The sequence below is a fragment of the Lissotriton vulgaris genome, chromosome 5 (genome assembly GCF_964263255.1).
Source record: "Lissotriton vulgaris chromosome 5, aLisVul1.2, whole genome shotgun sequence".
Lineage (NCBI taxonomy): Eukaryota > Metazoa > Chordata > Amphibia > Caudata > Salamandridae > Lissotriton > Lissotriton vulgaris.
In genome coordinates this window covers 664,800,562-664,807,669 of record NC_141693.1, presented here as the reverse complement: position 1 = coordinate 664,807,669, position 7,108 = coordinate 664,800,562, and the positions used below count along the sequence as shown (strand labels likewise).

General features: G+C 41.4%; 1 long non-coding RNA gene across 1 annotated transcript; it reads left to right on the top strand.

Moving 5' to 3' along the window:
• The first annotated feature begins 4,672 nt into the window (after window positions 1-4,672).
• LOC147711379 (uncharacterized) lies at window positions 4,673-6,218 on the top strand. Its single transcript, XR_015295695.1, has 3 exons — window positions 4,673-4,778; window positions 5,148-5,310; window positions 5,901-6,218. It is a non-coding gene; the product is annotated as an uncharacterized LOC147711379 (long non-coding RNA).
• The last annotated feature ends 890 nt before the right edge of the window (window positions 6,219-7,108 follow it).

Below are 7,108 nucleotides of genomic sequence, written 5' to 3'. Positions count from 1 at the left end.
TAATAGAAAAATATATTGTTTTTTTAATTGATTTATACAGTTTTCTAGTAGATTAAAGAATTATAATATAGTCAAGAAAATCATTATACATCTACTCCATATATGTTCGCTATGTACAAATTAAGCCAGTATACATATACCCCCAAAAAACAAATCATTCACGCATACCAGTACAGCCAACCCATTTACACAACTCATATGGACCAACAGTCTCACCAGTTTTATCACACTCAACAACATGAACAAGTCAAAACAAATATAAAGACTAAAAAACAACATCAAATATATATACAGACAAGAAAAGTTCTTTTTAACAACAAAGAAGAGCACCGACACGGGTTTCGGAAAGGAATTCTGGGTCCTGGATTCCTTCGTCAGGGCGCATTAATTTATTATTTTCCAGTCTGAAAGTCTTTATCTTGGCTCTTGGCTTAACGGTATAGTGTTTTCAATCCAAATTAATGGTGTCAGGGGAGTACAATCTGAAGTCAGAGTCGCGCTCTGAACAATTGTCTGTAGGGGACAAGGACACCAAAATTAAACATAATCAAAATATTAGTATATTATCTAGTATTGCTGCTGTGGGCATACTAACACGAGAAGAAGGATAGTGGATAGATCTACATACCATACTCAAAATGCCCATGTGCTCAGAAAGTCAATAGTGCTCAAACTAAAAGATAGCAAAGAATCAGCCACCAATAAGTCACCTGAATATAGCAACAACAAAGTGTCTCAGTCCACTCTCCTTAACCCAAGACGAACTATGGAGACCAAAAGACAAGGAGACCTACCCTATTATATCAGATTATGGTTGAAAGGGGAATCTATGAAGTATAAATATTCATATCTTCTGGAAGTATGACTACAATCCACAGTTCTGAGGGTGTCGGTTTGCTGTAAGTAAACATGGAAAGCCAGCACACATAAATATAGGCGCTGCGAGCCAGGATACTCATTGGTATAGACCAACCAATACTCATTCTCTAAATAATGTTACACTGCAAATAGATCTACCCTGCAGCTACGTCATTATATGTGTACGGTTATAATTAGTCAGACTCATCGTGTGGGGCCGACAATACTGACACGAACACTCTTACCTATAGTCCACTATATATCAACTCGAAATTGGGTGTCCGTCCAGTTATAAGTATCACCTCTCACGGGTTTGTCGGATACTACTCGATGACGTTCTCGGTGCCGTTAAGTAACCCCTTCAGAAAGTGCTGTAACCTTGGAAGGGTTCAACCCTTTATTCCCTCACTAAAAAAGAACAGATTTAAATAAGGAGATTAGAGTAAAGTCAAAAGACCCGTCATGACGACCACCAGCGACAGGGCTAACATGGGGCCGATAGTAGATACAGGACTGAGGTCCAACACAGCCTCCCACCCACTACTAATAAATGTGGGGCCGATGGTAAACAACGGACTTAAGTACCAGGGGCCACCCTCCTCTTGGCTAACGCAGGGCCTGATAGTAAATAAAGGACTGAGGTCCAACACAGTCTCCCACCAACTACTACTTAATGTGGGGCCGATGGTAAACCACGGACTAGGGTGCCGGGGGCCTCCCTCCACAGTAGCCCCTAACCATGTGTCAATACATCGAGCACCCAATCGAGTGGTTCGTACCTCGTTCAGTAGTGGCGATCCATATATCCTACGTCCATAATGTTAGGAAATCGGTAAACTCTGAGGCTAAGTGGGACGCCTAATATACCCCTCCTCTACAGGCACAAAACATAACACCTGAGAGACGCCTCATAATGCAAGGAAATAGAAATAGAGCTCAAAAAAACAACTCATCAACAAAAACCCTGTCCAAATGATGTGGATTATGTCAGTTACTTAGATAACAGACCAGTCTGTGAGTCCTGATAACTGCTATCCTCCCCTATATACTTTCGTTCTAATAAGGGGACGTTTCACTGCAATACATCCTGAGTTCCTTAAAAACAGAACCAATAGGCTAACACCTCTTTGACAGTTACACCGAACACAACAACAACATGTCTGACACCATTAATCAGTATCAAGTGTCCACCTCATCAGTTTGGACAGATTCTGTGTAGAAAAAATGTGAAAGAACCGAATGACACCTCACGGAAACACCACCAACGGGGTAACTGGTATGCAATCTCCAAACCCCTGTCTCATCATCGGTTGTCATCCGGTTCATAAAAGAAATAGAAAACACGTGTCCAAAACAACAAACCAAGACAGTGTGTGAAAAAGTGAAAGAAGAGAAAGTCTGCTAGGGACAATCAAAAAGTGCATTAAAAGCAGCAACCACTTCTCTTCATAATTTTATTCGTAGAGAAATTAGTGTTTGCTGTTAGACTAAAAAGGCTGGTAGCTATTCATGCACACCATTAGCTATTACCAACATGTTTCACTGCCACATCGATTTTGGCAGATTCATCAGGGCCGCACAGTTTACTGCCACTCCACTGTTGGACACTTGTTCTATGTTAACTGTCAAAGAAAGAGGCACAAACAGGTAGTTAAAAACATACACTGTAACCCTTTTGCGCTGTATGTATGTGTGTGATACTGTGTCAACATAGTATACCTATAAGCAGCCTGTTTGCTCATACCAGCTGTTAAGGAATGCAAAAAGGGGATAAAAGGATACTCCTACAGTGAGAATTCAGCGTCACATAGATTGTGTATATCAATCTAGAAGCGTAAAAAGCACAGAGGAATAGTGTCAGCAATGTCTGAGTATCTAATACAGTCTCCATCATCAAAACGAATCCTCCCGACTTCAACTATAAGTCAAAAGTGAAGCGCGCTAATTTTTACGCTCTCATAGGGTCCACACACACTTAGACTGTAAAATGCGCTTCAGAACATTTTAGAATCAATGTTTACTCAAAAGCATTTCCAAATAGTTTAGAGAGTGTCAAGGGGAACCACAATGCACATCCTCCAATTATCATGTCAACAAACATTGTATGCGTCTAACCCACCAGCCGTACGGGTACATCACACATTGCCCACACATTGCCCATTGGTAACCATACACCTCCCCATTATGTGTCCCGCCGAGGGCGTTGTCTCGTTCACCAAACTCCGTCTGATTCAGCCGTATACAAATACCTACGCGGGACGTTCAGCTAATTCCGCGTGTATGTCACATGATACGGTATAGCGGTCATGGCGGCCATCTTAAGCTAGTCATTTCTGGCTCTGTTGTAATACAGTGAAGTTAGAAATCACTGAATTATATGTGCGTGCCTGCCGGAATGTATGATTCTCACCCGTGGACATAGCAGTGAGAATACTATCTCCTACGCAAATTCTAACGTGTACTTGTTAGGGGTCACTTGTTTAATCATTGCAAGCGTGTCACATGAACCATACCAGGGAAACCAGAAATCCTGATTAACAATGATAAAACCCCAAAATCGTTCGGGTGCTACCATGTTGTAGGTCCAGTCAATATACCAATGGTGCCCAAATCTCCCCAGTGCGAGGAAAAGATCAATACAGTATATGTATCAAGTACCCCATGCATATGTCGATGTTTGTTATACTGCTAATAAATTACTATGATTTCATATACCACGGTCCCACGCTGTTATTATAGGGCCATGTGAGTCATGCTATGGTGTCAGATATGTCAGGACTGGGAAAACCCATACCAGGGAATGCAGAAGTCAAGCTTGACAATGCTAAACCCCGAATTTGTTCGGGTGCGAACATGATGTTAATATACCAATGGTGACTCCGTCTCCACAATAAGAGGAAAAGATCAATAAAGTGTATGAATCAAGTACCCCAAATATATGTTGATATTAGTTATACTGCTAGTAAATTGTGGGTGAAACCAGTTGTGAGTTCAGAGTCAGACTGAGCGAGCATAAGTCATGCATTAGAAATAACAAGAGGGGGGGGCCTAGTGGCACACTGGCAGGAAAAGCAGCATTTGCTTACTGATCTGAAATGGCTTATCCTTGAAAAGGTACATAACCCGAAGGATAACAACATTAATGGCCTCAGAGGTAAGAGAGAGGTTTATTGGATATATACTCTACAGACAGCAACTATAGGGTTAAAGGAATGTATTCCGTGGAGTAATGCCATACTCTAGAGGTACATTCTGGCTATCTGTTGGCTCCCTCGTTAGTGTCTATACTCTGTATTCTATCATTGGGCAGCCTGATAGCCTTGTGATTGGATTACCTTGGTCCCCTAGTTGATATGGGTAGAGCCTCTGATATTGAGTTCTGGGCGTAGTCCTTACAATTGTTATTCCTCCTCTTTTTCTTTTCTCCCCTCTGTGGTTACTATTGTGCCTCTTTTTCTTTGGGTCGAGTGTCAATACTGTTCTCAATCTCTATATTACTCCGGACATATTTATGCCACTTTTAGTCTGAGTGACGTTTAGCTACAACTGGTCGAGTCCATGACCGTTCTAAAGCTTTTTATTGGACATCGATATATTTGTCCTTGTTAGGTGGATTCACTTTGATTCTTGTAGACTCTTAATTTTATATTTTTTATCCTTTATTTTGGTTGCGGCACGAATATTGTCTTGAACCGGTCTTTTTCGTTTTGATCTGGTCCGCTTTTGCCCTCTTCAAAATGGCGACTGTTGTTGTTTTATTTTAGCCCTATTTCTCTTTCCTTGCATTATGAGGCGTCTCTTAGGGGTTATGTTTTGTTCCTGTAGAGGAGGGGTATATTAGGCGTCCCGCTTTGCCTCAGAGTTTACCGATTTCCTGACATTACGGACATAGGATATATGGATCGCCGTTACTGAACGAGGTACGAACCACTCGATTGGGCGCTTGATGTATTGACGCATGGTTAGGGGCTACTGTGGAGGGAGGCCCCCGGCACCCTAGTCCGTGGTTTACCATCGGACCCACATTAAGTAGTAGTTGGTGGGAGACTGTGTTGGACCTCAGTCCTTTATTTACTATCAGGTCCCGCATTAGCCAAGAGGAGGGGGGCCCCGGGTACCTTAGTCCGTTGTTTACCATCGGCCCGCGTTTATTAGTAGTGGGTGGGAGGCTGTGTTGGACCTCAGTCCTGTATCTACTATCGGCCCCGTGCTAGCCATGTCGCTGGCGGTCATCATGACGGGTCTTTTGACTTTACTCTAATCTCCTTATTTAAATCTGTTTTATTTAGTGTGGGAATAAAGGGTTGAACCCTTCCAAGGTTACAGCACTTTCTGAAGGGGTTACTTAACGGCACCGAGAACGTCATCGAGGAGTATCCGACAAACCCGTGAGAGGTGATACTTATAACTGGACGGACACCCGATTTCAAGTTGATATATAGTGGACTATAGGTAAGAGTGTTCGTGTCCGTATTGTCAGCCCCACACGATGAGTCTGACTAATTATAACCTTACACATATAATGACGTAGCCGCAGGGTAGATCTATTTACAGTGTAACATTATTTAGAGAATGAGTATTGGTTGGTCTATACCATTGAGTATCCTGGCTCGCAGCACCTATATTTATGTGTGCTGGCTTTCCGTGTTTACTTACTGCAAACCGTGACCCTCAGAACTGTGGATTGTAGTCATACTTCCAGAAGATACGAATATTTATACTTCATAGATTCCCCTTTCAACCATACCCTGATATAATACGGTAGGTCTCCTTGTCTTTTGGGCTCCATATTTCGCCTTGAGTTAAGGAGAGTGGATTGAGACACTTCGTTGTTCCTATATTGAGGTGACTTATTGGTGGCTGATTCTTTGCTATCTTTTCGTTTGAGCACTATTAACTTTCTGAGCACATGGGCATTTTGAGTATGGTATGTGTATCTATCCACTATCCTTCTTCTCGTGTTTGTATGCCCACAGCAGCAATACTAGATAATATACTGATATTTTGATTATGTTTAATTTTGGTGTCATTGTCCCTTACAGACGATTGTTCAGAGCGCGACTCTGACTTCAGATTGTACTCCCCTGACACCATTAATTTGGATTGAAAACAGTATACCGTTAAGCCAAGATAAAGACTTTCAGACTGGAAAATAATAAATGAATGCGCCCTGACAAAGGAATCCAGGACCCAGAGTTCCTTTCCGAAACGCACTTCGGAGCTCTTCTTTGTTGTTAAAAAGGACTTTTCTTGTCTGTATATATATTTTATGTTGTTTTTTAGTCTTTATATTTGTTTTGACTGGTTCATGTTATTGAGTGTGATAAAACTGGTGAGACTGTTGGTCCATTTGAGTTGTGTAAATGGGTTGGCTGTACTGGTATGCGTGAATGATTTGTTTTTTGGGGGTATAGGTACACTGTCTTAATTTGTACATAGCGAACATATATGGAGTAGATGTATAATGATTTTCTTGACTGTATTATAATTCTTTAATCTACTAGAAAACTGTATAAATCAATTAAAAAAACAATATATTTTTCTATTAACTTCTGTGTGTGGGACAATGTCTTTGTTTGTACTAATGTAGGATATATCACCAGAGTATAAAGAAATTGTAGTGAGAGGTTTTGTTCTTGTATCAGCACTTTGCTGACACCAAGGAGGAAGACCTGGACTGATGCAAGACCTGATTACAATGCCAGAAGTATCAGTGTTAGGACCACTGGCACCCTTATGAGGGATGTGCCAGGCAGGGCTTTCAGTGGGCTGAAAAAACTGGAGGGTCTCTCAAAGGGGCATGACCAATGCAAATAAGTGCGTGGCTTAAAACACAGTTACCTAAAAATCTCTGCTTAGCATAGTGTGCCGGCCGACTTGTATTTTTCTGTTGCTGTTGATGCATCTAGATATATGCTACAACAAGTAACATCATATCTACAACAAGTTAGGACAAAGGGCTTTGTCAATGGTTGTTAGTTGCATAAAATAAATTAGCAGCAACTATGGCTTGTATGAAATATTGAAAAAGCTTCCACTTAAAGCCCTGTTGACACCGCAACAATGTTGCTGCTCCTGAGTGTGAGAAGTTGGCCTGATATGTGATGCTCACTAATTCTAGTGATCACCTTGTATCATGCCAAGCAACCCTTATGATGATCGGTTGTAAGTCAACCTTATAGACCAGTTATCCTAGTGGTAACGTGGACAAAGCAGTCTTAGGCTAAACTCTGAAAGGCATGTGAAGCCA